Here is a 14,648-nt window from a genome sequence, read left to right on the forward strand (position 1 = left end):
ATATCTAAATATATCTATTAATATATGTATAGATATAAACATAAATATATAAATATATGTATGTGTTTAATTTTCAAAATACGTTTAATATTTATATATATATATATAAATATCACTAAATATTTATATAAATATATACATATTAATATAATTTAATGTAGATTTAAATAAATTAATTTGTCTATATAGATTGCTAAATAAATAAAAGCAATATTTAATAATAAAAAATAAACTTTGGTTATATATATATATATATATATAAAAAAAAATTACCTTTGTGTCAAGATGTTTTGCTTATTGGGTCTCATTGGAACATAACTATATGTTATGCTGTTCACCCTATCAAGAAATTGTTGGCTAGTCTCCTGGATGTGAAATGGATGTTCACAAATGCAACTTTTTCCATCAGGTATGTGATAATCAATATCGTCATTTTCTCTGCAACAAATTGATTCGATAACAGTTGGCATCAGTTTACAATTGCCACATCGACACCAAGACAAATTATCCAATTGCTCGTTGTCTTCATTGCTGGATGAATCGGAATCAGAATCTGAATTTGATTCTGTATCAGTGTCTCTTGATACTGTCTCAACTATTGGATCGAATACGTCCGCTTGAGAAACATCGATTTGACTATTTTCTGAATTTCTTTGTTGTATAAAATTTCTCATCTTTAAAATAAAATAAAAAAATTACCAAAAAATTGGATTCAAGTCATCTCTAATATAAAAAATTTCTTTTTTAAATAAAAAAAAAATTTTTTTTTAAATTTTAAAATAATTATTTATATTCTAAACCTCATTATAAATGATGTACAATTATAAAAGAAAATTTTTTTTTTTGAATTTTCAAGAAAAGAGTTTAAAATAATCTGTCAACAAATTTTTTTTTTCTTTAACGATAGGCTTCAATACATTTATTATGGATCATGTGCTTTCAAATGTTTACTGATGTAAATAAATGACAATCTTGATGCTTTGAAATATGAACACTAGCTGATGTCTGTTTATAATTGATAGTTACGTCTAGATTTTATTTTGAAGAAAGACAAGCATACTGATAAACTTTATATTTAGTTTAAAGAATGCACTGATTATCAATCTTTTTTAAAAATCACATGAAATAAAATAAATTTATTAAGAATATAAACTATTAATAAAAATTAAAAATTTATAAATAAATGATAAATAAAATATAAATATAGTTTATTAATATGTGTTATATATATATATATATATATATATATATATATATTTATATAATAAGATTTTTAATTACCAGTTCTTGAACCTCCTCCTCACACATTTCAAGCAAAGTTCTTCTGCTCGTGCTTGGTCCTGCGGTTGCCATTTTCTGGAATAATTAACTAACAACAATGAAATAGAAGTTGTGTATTAGATTTTTTAATCATGGTTTTATGCAGATGTACATTTGACATAATAATTATAGAAAATATATATATATTATTATATATATTATATATAATAATTAATAATGATATATATAGATACATAATGCCCAATATATATATAAAATTATAAATATATATATATATACATATGTAAATAAACCTTTAAATATATGTACATATATACATATATATATAAATATATATATAGATATATAATTAGATATAATTCAATACATAATTCTATATATACACATATATATATATATATATATATATATATATAAATCGATTTATGCAAATATATATATATATATATATATATATATATATATATGTACATAGGTACATATATAATTGTAATATTAAAATTAATTATTAATACAGACATAAATGCTCTAATAAATATGTACATCAATATATATTTCTATATATAAATATATATGTACATATGTATGTACATCTTATTGAAGATATATATACACATCTAAACTTATCGACATTTAAATATATATTTATATAGAGAGAGTTTAGTATACATATGACACTGGTTTTAAAACGCTTAGATTTACGCCATTTAGAGAATATTAAACTTTTATTCAAATAATGGGACTTCGATTTAAAAGCATTTTAAACAAAAAAAATGCATTTATTACTATAGCCTGTACTCAGATCTGCACACTGGTGTTGCAGAAAAGCACATCAAGCTCAAATTATTCAGTTTGCCAAGAGCAGAGCTATCTAGCAGACTTCAAAGAAACAAAATCTTACTGTCAATAAATCCAAACAGATTTGAATGCATTAAAAGAATGGTTATCAGAGAAATGCTATTGAAGTCTGTGTTTTATGGTAATTGTATTAGGTTTATAATGCTGCCTAGCTAATTTTTTTTCATTATTTTACTTTATTTTATTATATATTCAGTGTTATGTGATTATCTTACTATGTTTATAATGCTGTTTAGCAATTAAAATCTACATTTCAAATCTTTAAATTTAATGTATTAGGTGGTGTTATGACAATTTTAAAATTGTCATCTAACCTATCTCCCTCACCTTCCATAGACTTACATTATAAAATGGCTTTAAATTTCCAACGTTTTAGGTTACCAACCATTCCTTATGGAAACTAACCACGGCATGAATTGAGTGATAGCTGTATATGTAAACAGACACACATATATGTACATATATATATACAAAGGTAGGCCTCAGTTTACGCCGGGGTTTAGGTTACAGAAGGAATGGTTGTAAATCGAAAACGTTTTAAATTGAAACCAAGTTTATAATGTAAGTCTATGGGAAGTGAGGGAGCTAGTTTCCAGGCCCCTCTCAAATTTTTCATAAGTAACACCTAAAATATTAATTTTAAAGCTTTGAAATGAAGACTTTAAATGCTAAACAGCATTATAAACCTAATAAAATAATCACACAACACAGACTTCACTTGCATTTTTCTCTAAAAAGTTATTTCTATACATTCAAATTTGGACTAAGTTTGTTGACAGAAAGAGCTTGTTCCTTTGAAATCTGCTAGATAGCTCCGGTCTGGTTAAATCGATTAATATCAGCTTGCTTGGCTTTGCTGCAACAGAAGCGGACAACTAAACCGACTGTCTATTTTAATAAATGCACTACTTCACAATGCTTTTCATTAGCAGTCACATGACTGGAAAAAAGGTTGTTATTCTGAAACTGTGTAAATAGAACCGTTGTAAAACGAGGGCCACCTGTATATATATACATATAGCCATATCTATATACACTGCTCAAAAAATTAAAGGGAAGACATAAAAAATAAACACAATGTAACTCCAAGTCAATCACACTTCTGTGAAATCAAACTGTCCACTTAGGAAGCAACACTGATTGACAATAAATTTCACATGCTCTTGTGCAAATGGAATAGAAAACAGGTGGAAATTATAGGCAATTAGCAAGAGACACCCAATAAAGGAGTGGTTCTGCAGGTGGTGACCACAAACCACTTCTCAGTTCCTATGCTTTCTGGCTGATGTTTTGGTCACTTTTGAATGCTGGTGGTGCTTTCACTCTAGTGGTAGCATGAGACGGAGTATACAACCCACACAAGTGGCTCAGGTAGTGCAGCTCATCCAGGATGGCACATCAATGCGAGCTGTTGCAAGAAGGATTGCTGTGTCTGTCAGTGTAGTGTCCAGAGCATGGAGGCGCTACCAGGAGACAGGCCAGTACATCAGGAGACGTGGAGGAGGCCGTAGGAGGGCAACAACCCAGCAACAGGACTGCTACCTCCGCCTTTGTGCAAGGAGGAACAGGAGGAGCACTGCCAGAGACCTGCAAAATGACCTCCAGCAAGCCACAAATGTGTATGTGTCTGCTCAAACGGTCAGAAACAGACTCCATGAGGGTGGTATGAGGGCCCAACATCCACAGGTGGGGGTTGTGCTTACAGCCCAACACCGTGCAGGACGTTTGGCTTTTGCCAGAGAACACCAAGAATGGCAAAATTCGCCACTGGCGCCCTGTGCTCTTCTCAGATGAAAGCAGGTTCACACTGAGCACATGTGACAGACGTGACAGAGTCTGGAGACGCCGTGGAGAACGTTCTGCTGCCTGCAACATCCTCCAGCATGACCGGTTTGGCAGTGGGTCATTAATGGTGTGGTGTAGCACTTCTTTGGGGGGACGCAGAGCCCTACATGTGCTCACCAGAGGTAGCCTGACTGCCATTAGGTACCAAGATGAGATCCTCAGACCCCTTGTGAGACCATATGCTGGTGCGGTTGGCCCTGGGTTCCTCCTAATGCAAGACAATGCTAGACCTCATGTGGCTGGAGTGTGTCAGCAGTTCCTGCAAGACGAAGGCTTTGATGCTATGGACTGGCCTGCCCGTTCCCCAGACCTGAATACAATTGAGAACATCTGGGACATCATGTCTCTCTCCATCCACCAACGTCACGTTGCACAACAGACTGTCCAGGAGTTGGCAGATGCTTTAGTCCAGGTCTGGGAGGAGATCCCTCAGGAGATCAACCACCACCTCATCAGGAGCATGCACAGGCATTGTATGGAGGTCATACAGGCACGTGGAGGCCACACACACTACAGAGCCTCATTTTGACTTGTTTGAAGGACATTACATCAAAGTTGGATGAGCCTGTAGTGTGTTTTTCCACTTTAATTTTGAGTGTGACTCCAAATTCAGAACTCCATGGGTTGAAACATTTGATTACCATTTTTTAATTTAGTGTGATTTTGTTGTCAGCACATTCAACTATGTAAAGAACAAAGTATTTCATATGAATATTTAATTCATTCAGATCTAGGATGTGTTATATTAGTGTTCCCTTTATTTTTTGGATCAGTATATATATATGAAAGTATTAAAAGATATCAATATATATGCACATACATTCATATATGTAATTCTATTGAGATATACTTTGATAAATACAGACATATATATATATATTACTATATACATATATAGTTATACATAGGGATATATGTACATATGTAGATGTGTTTAAAATTCATTCCATATATTTAGATATTGATATATATATATATATATACTTTTAAAAAGATATTTTTACATACATATATCTAGATAAATATCTATATATATATATATATAAATATATATATATATATATATTTTTTTTTTTTGCTATAGATAGAAATGTATATATGTATCATAAAATATATAATTTTGGAATAGATAATTATAGCTTTGTTGTAAATATAATACTATATATTGAAAAAAATTAACACATTTCATTGCAACATTTGCATTCACTATATGGGACATCGATAAAATTATTTTGTGATATCAAAACCAAAAAATATCAACGAATAATGTATATATAGATAGTAATATTGAATAATGTAATATTTTTTGGTAAAATGAACTAACACAAATATATATTATATTTTTAGCCTTCAACAATCAAAAGTCTAACCGCTTCAACCCAACCTAATAGTAAATATAGCGCATAATATTATTGCTAAGTATATAAACTACTTAGCGATATAGGACATAGTATTGAAAGTATTTAAAAAAATATATTGCTTTTTATGCATCATCAAATTGGTTTCAGATAGAATAGTAAAATCAAACAATGTACCGATATACGGAGCCCTTTCAGATCCAACAATCCAATAGCCAAATAATAAAGGAAAAAAAAGGACTCCGTATACCATTGTATTGCGACGACGTGTTTATGAATAATGCGCATGCGCGAAATGTGCACGACCTTAGATAAGATTATCTCTACGCCGCAAACGACGCATGCGCATTGAAGACAAATTACGTCATTGAGATGGGGTGGGTCCCCCTGTGGTTAGAGCGATTATTGGGTATCAACACGTCAATCAAAAAATACAGCAACGTAACGATAATGCCGGGAGGAGGTTGAATTCAGCTGAAAAAAGGGTAATAATCGCAAAATAAAGGTAACGAATGAACAATCAAAAATATCATGAATTAAACTATAGTTTTTTATTTACATATTTATCACCGGTGCTTAGAAGAAAGGGTGACTTTACATTCACTTTAAGGGTCTTGAGAACTGGAGTTTAACAGCAGTTTAACTTTGTTTATTTATGAAATAAGGAGAAAAATAAATATTTCTTTAATGAACCTTACTGGCTCAAAATAATTTTTTAGATTACTACCAATTTGGGATCACATCTCTAAACAAATTGCCACCTGTGTTAGAGCATTTCATTACAGCACATCTATTGTGTGTAACTATATCAGATGCTGTATTTGGTCCTTATATTGTATACAGCAGTGTTTAAATTCTGTGTTTGTGGGGGAGAGGGGTCTAATAGAGCTGGATAAAAAAATACATTAATTCCTATCAACATTCGACTCTCCAAAACCAATGTCCACATGACTATTTATTCTACCAATTGAATTATATTTTCACCACATTTGCTCATCTCTAGTTAATAGGTCCATTAAAATTGCATAGAGTGAACAAAACTCCCATTCATTCAAACTGAATAAGAACATGGCTACCGACTCTATCAATATGTTTCATTTTAAAGGGACACTGACCCCAATTTTTTTCTTTCGTGATTCAGATAGAGCATGCAATTTTAAGCAACTTTCTAATTTACTCCTATTATCAAATTTTCTTCATTCTCTTGGTATGTTTATTTGAAAAGCAAGAATGTATGTTTAGATACCAGTCCATTTTTTTGTGAACAACCTGGGTTGTCCTTGCTGATTGGACAGCACCAATAAATAAGTGCTGTCCAGTGTTCTGAATCAAAAATTGGCTGGCTCCTTACCTTAGATGCCTTCTTTTTCAAATAAAGATAGCAAGAGAACGAAGAAAAAATGATAATAGGAGTAAATTAGAAAGTTGTTTAAAATTACATGCACAAAAGAAACAATTTGGGTTCAGTGTCCCTTTAAGGGTGCTCAATAAGAAGCATTGAAAAAAAGGGGGGTGATAGAATGCTAAAGTGAGGGTAAGGGGCCAATTTATTATCCTGCAGACGGACATCGATAAATGCCGACAGCATATGCTGTCGATATTTATCATTGCACAAGCAGTTCTGGTGAACTGCTTGTGCAATGCCACCCCCTGCAAATTCGCGGCCAATTGGCCGCTAGCAGGGGGTGTCAATCAACCCGATCGTATGAGATCGGGTGTATTGATGTCTGCAGCCTCAGAGGCAGCGGACGAGTTAAGGAGCAGCGGTCTTAAGACCGCTAACTCTTAACTCCTGTTTCTGGTGAGCCTGAAGGTTTGCGCGGAAACAGATGCATCAAGCTCCGAATGGAGCTTGATGAATCAGCCCCCAAGACCAATAGGAAAACATATGTATTAGATTGTGACATTTTGCATGTTGTATCCCCACCTATACTGAACATTTAAATACTTTAGTATTCGCTATGGAAAAGCTGTGTAAACATAATAAGAAGAATAAATTACACTCCCAGTGAGGGTTCATAGAGATAAGTCTTCAAATGCTCATTTTCTATTGTTCTCTTTAAATATACAGAGATAAGGAGGCTATGTATGAGTGTGTATATAAAGAGTGATATTGTAAAGAAAATTGCTATCCCTACAAGCTTAGCCCTTTTTAATTGGTTGTGGTTTTAAAGAGCAAAATTATACTAATTTATGTTTATTTGTTGTATTATAAGAGGGTAATTTACTAAACTTATACAGATAGGGGCCGAATTATCAAGCGGCAGGAGGACATGATTCGATAAATCTTATGACCGCTGCTTCTTAACTTAAGTTTCTGGCGAGCCAGAAACTTCGGGGGTAGATTGCTGCATCCGCTGCTTGATAAATCTATAGTCCATAGTGTCCCTGTGCTTGTTATTGAACATTTTAGTTCTCATGTTGGCTGCATTACACCCTCCCCTATGGGAGTTGTTCCTGAGTGAGTTGAAGAATCACTTGTTGGTAACCATTTATTTCCTGTTGTTAAAAACCAGTTAGAGGGATAAACCCAATAAACTGTATGCTCCAGAAAGTAACCAAGTGTTCAGTGCTAGTGCATACTTAATGAATTACAAAAAATCTATATTAAAGCGTAATGTTAAAAATATACAGTGATAAATAAGTGATAAATCCATACAAGGATCAGGAGTTGGGGCTGCTTCCTCTTCAATCAAACGACTCCCATAAAAGGAAAGAATGTCATCTATGAAGTAAAACGGAAAAGAGGGCGCTCCTATGGTGAAATAAGTTTCCACATTAAAAACGATCAAGTGAGAAATAAAACTATATACTCACAAACATATATGCACTCGATTGTGCAATAAAAGCAGGTTGAACTATCTGAGCTGTCCAGCAAAGCTCACACTCTGGTCTCCAAAGCTCCAACAACACCCATAGTGGCAGGTCAGATTTACGCTCTGGTATTGGCAAGTCGGAGTACTGGGATCTCTTTTAACCCCTTAATGACCAGCGGCGTACCCTATACGTCGATGGTCGTTATGCCCTGAGCTTCTCTCTGCCGCGATCTTGCTAAAAATATAAAGATTGCGCTATTTCTGCATGCCCCACACTATGATTCACAACGCGTTTCTCAGTTTTGCAACTGTTTCTTAAAGGGACACTGAACCCAATTTTTTTTCTTTCGTGATTCAGATAGAGCATGCAATTTTAAGCAACTTTCTAATGTACTCCTATTGTCAATTTTTCTTCATTCTCTTGCTATCTTTATTTGAAAAAGAAGGCAGCTAAGGGTTTTTTTGGTTCAGAACTCTGGACAGCACTTTTTTATTGGTGGATGAAATTATCAGCAAGAACAACCCAGGTTATTCACCAAAAATGGGCTAGCATCTAAACTTACATTCTTGCATTTCATATAAAGATACAAGGAGAATGAAGAAAATTAGATAATAGGAGTAAATTAGAAAGTTGCTTAAAATTTCATGCTCTATCTGAATCGCAAAAGAAAAAATTTGGGTTCAGTGTCCCTTTAAGGTGATATAAAATATACAATAAAAAAAGACTTACTTAAATACCTTTTAAGTCGGCGTGCACCTCCTTCTACTGCGCATGACACAAAGAACTCTATTGATATACGCAGTCATATTGAATTTAGCCATGTATTGTCAGTGCCCCGATATACCCAAGCAGAGGATCATCCCATCAACCAGAAACCTCAAATGCGATACAAGGCGTCAGTGACAATACATGATTTCTATTTGTGAAGCAAATATTAATAGTGCTCCAACTATCGCAGCTGGCTCAAAATGAAACTTATACGAAAGGAGCGGCGCCTCCGACTATATTCATACATTTAATGAACAATAAAAACAATAATCCAAATAAAAATATTACATACAGGATAGGATATGTCTAATGGAATATTCGTATTTACCTAAGTATGTAAATATCAATAAAAAACACTCTATAGTAATATCATCAGATGAGTATCATCCCATGATAAAAGCATAAATATTTACAAATAGATTCAAACATATAACATGTTATTATTAACAAACCATATGAATGGCCTAAGCCTCCAGAGACTCAACCTAATAATTAAATGCTGCCACGTCTATATTTACATTTAGCCCATATGGTGTGAGGGTTTGCAGTTTCCAAATCCAAAAAGTCTCCCTTTGCCTCAGCCTTTTATATCTATTTCCTCCCTAAGATTTAGGAATGGGTTTAATGCTAAGTAGTTCATTATTATTCGTGTGATTACGGATTATATGTCTTCACATTCCTGAGGTGTTTACTCCAACTCTTTTTTTACAGGTCTAGATGTTCTCCCTGTTTACTGGATCCCACACGAACACTCTTGGAGACAAACAACAAAAGAGGAATCACAAGTAATTCTAGAAGTTATATTGAAAGATTCATTAGTAACGTTGGATCTAAAGTTATTGGTCCCTGTTTTAATAAATCTACACATACCACATATTTTTTCCCACATTTAAATAGACCTTTCTTATCCAACAAATTACAGTGGGGCAAAAAAGTATTCAGTCAGCCACCAATTGTGCAAGTTCTCCCACTTAAGAAGATGAGAGAGGCCTGTAATTTTCATCATAGGTATACCTCAACTATGAGAAACAAAATGTGGAAACAAATCCAGACAATCACATTATCTGATTTGGAAAGAATTTATTTGCAAATTATGGTGGAAAATAAGTATTTGGTCAATATCAAAAGTTCATCTCAATACTTTGTTATATATCCTTTGTTGGCAATGACAGAGATCAAACGTTTTCTGTAAGTCTTCACAAGGTTGTCACACACTGTTGCTGGTATGTTGGCCCATTCCTGCATGCAGATCTCCTCTAGAGCAGTGATGTTTTGGGGCTGTCGCTGGGCAACACAGACTTTCAACTCCCTCCAAAGGTTTTCTATGGGGTTGAGATCTGGAGACTGGCTAGGCCACTCCAGGACCTTGAAATGCTTCTTACAAAGTCACTCCTTCAATGTCCGGGTGGTGTGTTTGGGATCATTGTCATGCTGAAAGACCCAGCCACGTTTCATCTTCAATGCCCTTGCTGATGGAAGAAGGTTTGCACTCAAAATCTCATGATACATGGCCCCATTCATTCTTTCATGTACACGGATCAGTTGTCCTGTTTCCTTTGCAGAGAAACAGCCCCAAAGCATGATGTTGCCACCCCCATGCTTCACAGTTGGTATGGTGTGCTTTGGTTGCAACTCAGCATTCTCTCTCCTCCAAACACGACGAGTTGTGTTTCTACTAAACAGTTCTACTTTGGTTTCATCTGACCATATGACAGTTTCCCAATCCGCTTCTGGATCATCCAAATGCTCTCTAGCATACTTCAGACAGGCCCGGACATGTACTGGCTTAAGCAGGGGGACACGTCTGGCACTGCAGGATCTGAGTTCCTGGCGGCGTAGTGTGTTACTGATGGTAGCCTTTGTTACGTTGGTCCCAGCTCTCTGCAGGTCATTCACTAGGTCCCCCCGTGTGGTTCTGGGATGTTTGCTCACCGTTCTTGTGATCATTTTGACCCCACGGGGTGCGATCTTGAGTGGAGTCCCAGATCAAGGGAGATTATCAGTGGTCTTGTATGTCTTCCATTTTCTAATTATTGCTCCCACAGTTGATTTCTTCACACCAAGCTGCTTGCCTATTGCAGATTCAGTCTTCCCAGCCTGGTGCAGGTCTACAATTTTGTTTCTGGTGTCCTTCGACAGTTCTTTGGTCTTCACCATACTGGAGTTTGGAGTGTGACTGTTTGAGGTTGTGGACAGGTGTCTTTTATACTGATAACAAGTTCAAACAGGTGCCAATAATACAGGTAATGAGTGGAGGACAGAGGAGCCTCTTAAAGAAGAAGATACAGGTCTGTGAGAGACAGAAATCTTGCTTGTTTGTAGGTGACCAAATACTTATTTTCCACCATAATAGGCAAATAAATTCTTACCAAATCAGACAATGTGATTGTCTGGATTTGTTTCCAAATTTTGTCTCTCATAGTTGAGGTATACCTATGATGAAAATTACAGGCCTCTCTCATCTTCTTAAGTCGGAGAACTTGCACAATTGGTGGCTGACTAAATACTTTTTTGCCCCACTGTATTTTCCATAGAATTAATCTTTGATTTTCTGAAAGATTTTTTCATGACAATTTTACTAGGTGCCAATTTGTTCTTTAAAGTTGGTGCTCTTTTAAGGGTACATAATGAGGAGTCACTTACCAGTTCTTTTATAACGGGGTCTTTCACCTGGGTAGCACTTTCTGATTAGTGTCTAAATGTAGCCACCAATCCGCAAGCGCTAACCAGGTGCTGGATCCTGAGCTTACATTCAAATAAAGATACCAAGAGAACGAAGAAAAATTGATAATAGGAGTAAATTAGAAAGTTGTTTAAAATTGCTGCTCTATCTGAATCATGAAAGTTTAATTTTGACTAGACACCAGAAAAAAAGGTTACTGGGTTCACTTAGTAGTCCAAAGGGAGTGTTGTGAGTTTAGTCACTACCAAAACCAAAGCAAAAATGCTGTCTATTCAGTTTGCAATATGCCATACTCCCTCCCTTAGGCCTTACAGTTAACATCAACTAGGCCTCTGCTAGAATCATTGGATGTAAGGGTATCTCAAAACAGCCCCAATAATGCTAGTGTGATCATGATTTCATTAAAGGGACACTAAAGTCAAAATTAAACTTTCATGATTCAGATAGAATATGCAATTTTAAGCAACTTTCTAATGTACTCCTATTATCAAATTTTATTCATTCTCTTGGTATCTTTATTTGAAATGCAAGAATGTAAGTTTAGATGCCGGCCCATTTTTGGTGAACAACCTGGGTTGTTATTGCTGATTGGTGGATAATATAGGAGTAAATTAGAAAGTTGTTTAAAATTTCATGCTCTATCTGAATCACGAAAGAAAAAATTTGGGTTCAGTGTCCCTTTAAGAGCCGGCCCAATTTTGGTTTAGAACCTGGGTTGCACTTGCTCATTGGTGGCTAAATGTAGCCATCCAATCACAAGCGCTAGCCAGAGTGCTAAACCAAAAATGGGCCGGCTCCTTAGCTTACATTCCTACTTTTTCAAATAAAGATACCAAAAGAACAAAGAAATTGATGATATGAGTAAATTAAAAAGTTTCTTAAAATTGCATGCTCTATCTGAATCATGAAACAAAAAAATGTGGGTTTGCTATCCCCTTTAAGCATATTTTCCCCTGAGTTTTGAGAGGCTTGGTAATCATCTGTAGTTCTTATTTTGTGGTTTGATAATCCATAAGCGACATTTGTATGGAGTCTTGTGTTGTCTTCACTAATAAAGTGGACATTTATAGAATTGTTGGCGGATGTAATATAACATTTGCTGGATTCACAGTGGCTGCAAAGCAATATGGGTGGATTGTCCCCCACACCTTAGGTATGCCCACCATATTCCCTCTTGATATCAGGCCAAGTGTCCACTGTGTGCGGGAATCCTATGACAGGATTTCACTTGTTGAGAAAGACATTCCTAAACTTCCCGATTCCGACAGTGAAAATGCCTTGAGTTATCCTTTATGACATGGTATAAACTAATAACTGATAGGCCAAGTTGGTCATCTGGGACATATTGGCTGTGATGTTTGTTTAATTTCTAGTACACTAGACCTATGTGAGCACCATAGTAATGATTCTGGACGATATGCAGATGAAACCATAGAAGCGGGAAGCAGTGCTTAAAAAATGTTGACCTTTTCTTGATAGTGCGGGCGCAAGCATATGACCCAGCAACTTGCATAAAACATACATAAGTGCAGCTGTAATAAGATGGCAGCTGAAGATTCATTGATAGCTTCCTATCATTCTGTGTAAAATTATATCCAGATGCTTCATTGCAGAGTTGTATTTTGTAACCAATTTAAATTAACCTGAAAATAAATAGGTTCATCAATATGTGAAATTACTATACGTTGTGCCTGTGGACAGTTATAGTGCGTGAAGATGCTGATTTAATAGCTTTGGATTAAAGTCATAAAACAAACAGAGAAATGACATAGATATAGCTTAGAGGGCAGAAATGAGAGAAAGGGAAATAGATTTGGTAAATCTGAAAGTACTTGCTACAAAAACAGCAACAACAGAACATAAACATCTAGTAGAGATAGAAGGACAAGTACAGTAAGGCAAGGCACGAATACCTGAGATACACACACAGCTGTCCTGACAATTAACTTTGCACTTCAGAACAGAAGGGCAGACTCAATAGCTGCCTGCTTCCTATCTTTCTATGAAACTTTTATAAGTGTTGCTGCTAAATCTCACTACCTTTAAAGCACTGAGGACCCATCTGCCCTTGTAATGACTTTTGCTCTTCATTTAAATATTATTTATAGATCGATGATAGACAGGATGGTTGCTAACAAAGTGGTGGTGTTAAATATATTTAAAGGGACATGAAATTAATTTTTCTTTCATGATTCAGATAGAGCATGCAATTTTAAACAACTTTCTAATTTACTTTTATTATCAAATTTACTTCGTTCTCAACTTTTGTTGAAAAGCAGAGATTATAGTGCATGTCTAGAGCACTATAGGGCAGCAGTTTTGCAAGAATGTTATCCATTTGCAAGAGCACTAAAGGGCAGCACTATTTCCTGCTATTTAGTGCTCCATATACCTACCTAGGTATTGCTTCCACAAAGAACAATATAAGGACAAAGCAAATTTTATAATAGAAGGAAATTGGAAAGGGTTTTAAAATTGTATTCTCTGTCTGAATCACAAAAGAAACTTTTTAGGATTTATGTCCCTTTAACAAATATTTTTTTCACTGCTGTACCTAAAAATTATTTTTTTTTTTTAGAAAACTGATGCCCTGAATGAAGCTATGTTTATGTTTTGATACTGTTTGAGTATCTTTGTTCACCAACAGAGATAAGGGAGCCGTCATCAGCAAGTGAGGGTCCTACTCCACAACTAGGGATGCACCGATACAGATACTAGTATCGGTACCAATACCAAGTATTTGCATGAGTACTTGTACTCGTGCAAATGCACCGATACCTTCACTTCCTACCCATACGCCATTGTGTGGTGTTTTTTCAAACTGCATGTTCCCATTTCATTTTAAACTGGAGTGGAGACGAAACTAAAAATTGTTTACTACTGTTCTGCCATTACAAATTGCTGTTATTTATATTATTGTAGGAGAGATCACTGTACCTCGTTCAGACAAACCCCTGAAGTACTGGGCAGTTAATAAACAGATTTCCAGCTCTGGCTAAAATGGCCCAAAAATATCTTTCTGCCCCATGCAGTAGTGT

Source organism: Bombina bombina, chromosome 8 (genome assembly GCF_027579735.1).
Source record: "Bombina bombina isolate aBomBom1 chromosome 8, aBomBom1.pri, whole genome shotgun sequence".
NCBI classification, from domain to species: domain Eukaryota; kingdom Metazoa; phylum Chordata; class Amphibia; order Anura; family Bombinatoridae; genus Bombina; species Bombina bombina.